At 48.1% G+C, this 2785-nt stretch overlaps 1 pseudogene across 1 annotated transcript; it reads right to left on the reverse strand.

Moving 5' to 3' along the window:
• Positions 1-532: 532 nt before the first annotated feature.
• On the reverse strand, positions 533-2014 carry LOC309824831 (alpha-globin transcription factor CP2-like; annotated as a pseudogene). Its single transcript has one exon. The product of its transcript is annotated as an alpha-globin transcription factor CP2-like (transcript).
• Between the last annotated feature and the right edge of the window lie 771 nt (positions 2015-2785).

The raw sequence follows: 2785 nt of genomic DNA on the forward strand, positions 1-2785 counted from the left end.
AAAAATGTTAGCTAAAGTTACTCTTAGTCATAGAATTACAGGGGAATCAAAAGAAGAATTTTCTTCTTTCTCTGTATTTCTCTTTGATGAGGTTTTCAGAGGCAAAAAAGATTGCGGATCTAGTCTTATGAATATAGATGTTTGCTTTCATGTTAGAAAAAAATTACATGGCTCCATATCACAAAATTTAACATCTTTCCATTAAACATCACACAATTCTCATCACCATTATGCCCTACACACATCTTAAATGATGTGGAGTTTCTATTGATATTCATCAAAATAGGGTCCAGAAATTTTAAATAAGAAATAGTTGCAGAAATGCATGTTGGGCAGTAATCTGTGGGTGCCCTAAAAGCTTGGGCCAACACAGATGCCTGGGATTCTGCCTCCAAGGCCTGGACCCGCCCACACACAGTCAGATGGGTCAGGTTCCTGCAGCCCTTCAAAGCTCCATTTGAGACCCCCTTCAAGAGGGGAGTTCCCAATAGGTGAAAGCAGAAGCAGCCACTGAGGATGGAATGCCCCACACCTACTTCAGTATGATATGATAGCTATCATTGGTTTCTGCTTTCATTGTGTCCAGAATAAAACAGGCTTCTTCCTGAAAGCTCTGTATCATCTCATCACTAATGAGCACACGGATTCCTGTGGGACCCTGCTTGTGGACCTGGCTGATCTGGCAAGGGGAAACGTTGAAAAGCTGAGCCATTTTTTTTCTGTCAGTTCAACATCTGTCAGTTCTTCTAGGTAGATGGTATGGTAAACGAAGAAAGTATTTGGGTCTCCATCCTCATCCTTCTCCTGCTGTTGTTGCTGCTCCCCCAGCTGCAAGGGTTCCTGACAAACATAAATGGTTAGACTTGGGCTCACATCAGGCCTTTTAATGCATTAAAAAGTCTGATTCCATCTGCAGGGCCACAGATTCGAATCACATCATCTCTAGTTAGTTTCAACAAATCTGTCCCTGAAAAGTTTGTAAAAAGCCTCGTGAATGTGGAAAAACGGTTTCGATGCAACCACTGCAGAACCTCCTGAGGTGTGGTTGTTGGCAGGAGGTTATCTGTGACTGGAGGGGCCACTGGCTGGTGATTTGGTGAACCATTTCCTTCCCCAAGAGAAAGACTGCTATGGGAACTGTAGAAGCCAGGTGATGGCGAATTATTGACATACGTGATCTCAGGCCATGGAGAACACTCTGTGAGTATAGTTGTCTCATAGGAAGGTTGATACTTCTCCTTCTCATGAGGCGTTTGTTTCTCCATTTTCTCCCTGTCTGTTTTTTGTTTTCTGTCTGCACCTTTGGGCTTGAAGGCTTCGATCTGGCAGCTGGCTGAGTGTAAGTGCTCAGTATATTCCCCATTCTTATTCTCCATGAAGGTATCAATTTGTACTCGAAATGGCACTCCCTTCTCTCCACCATGTTTCCTCATAGTGAACTCTGTGCCAATACAATGCACCTGATTAAACACAGATGTCCTCCTTGCAGGGTCCCACAGGAACTCCACTGTATTTAGTTGGTTTGGATTAGCCCTAGGATCGATTATACCCACAGACATTGGGATATCAAGAATGCTATCTCCAGGTGGGTTCCACCTCCAGCCTTCCAGCTGCTGATGTTCAGTGTATTGTAGCCATCTGATGGAACACAACATGGAATACACTCTTCACCAATTTGCCATTAATTTCTGGTAGTTCTCCAAGTTTCCTGTTGTCTAGTATTCGGATTTCATAAGACTGGCCTTGATTGAGATATGTCAGGGTTTCATCATGGAGTTTCACTGCTGGAGAGGTGGCAGCACAAAGCACATATTGAAAAGAGAGGATTTTATTCTCATTGTCTGGAGGCAAACTTGACTCTTCTTGCTTAAAAATGGGCAATGCTAGGACATCACTCATGCTACAGGCACCAGCACGCAGTTGTGGCCGATCCCGGATAATCTAGCATCAGAGTCCTGCACAGCCGGGATTCAGTCACCTCATCCGTCAGAGGCAGCTTCGGAGCCCATGCCATCCTGGCTCCTTCCTTTTGCCCCAGGAGACACCGTTTCTAGTACAAAGGCGAGTAGTGTGAGTCTACCCAACGGGGGCAAGACTGCAAGACTGTAGAAAACTCCAAACCAAGATCTCCCACGCAATACTCACCAGCTGCCCCCAAGCAGCACCCGCACTGCCCGCACAACTAATCTCCCGCACCCTGTGCTCCTCGCTCTTGGCTGCCCTGACTTCCAGAATCCCTCCCCCTCCCCCCTCCCCAGCCCTCTGGGGCTGCGCGAGGGTCCTCTGGCTTAACTCTTCCAGACTGCCCAAAGGCAACCCTGGACTCCTCTCACTTCTACTCTTTGGGCTCTCCCCTTGAACTCGTGGTGGGCACTCGCTGCTTTCCAAACAGACCAGCAGCAGCCACCCGCTGCCTACCCTGCGCTCCCACGCCGCTTTCGCAACTTTTCCCCCACCCCTTTCTGCGGGAAACCCCCTCCCCCTCGGGAACCGGTCTCCTTTCCCCTCCAGGCCTCTCTTCCCGTCAGTCCCAAGATCACTTCTGGTAACGCCTTCTCAATCCCATGGCTCTTAGGACAAAATCCAGGTTCCTGCTGAGTTGCCTCCCTGACCTGTGCAGCCCCCCACAGCCTGGAAGCATGGATGGAGAAAGCTCAGCACTGGCTTGAATCCCAGACTCACCAGGCTCCTCCAACGACCGCAGCCCCATCACCAAACAATCATGGCACCCTCTTCCTTCACCCTATCTGCTTCCTTTTATTCCCATTAATGTGACTACTAGAAA

Source organism: Grampus griseus, assembly GCF_964374135.1.
Source record: "Grampus griseus genome assembly, chromosome: 7".
Lineage (NCBI taxonomy): Eukaryota > Metazoa > Chordata > Mammalia > Artiodactyla > Delphinidae > Grampus > Grampus griseus.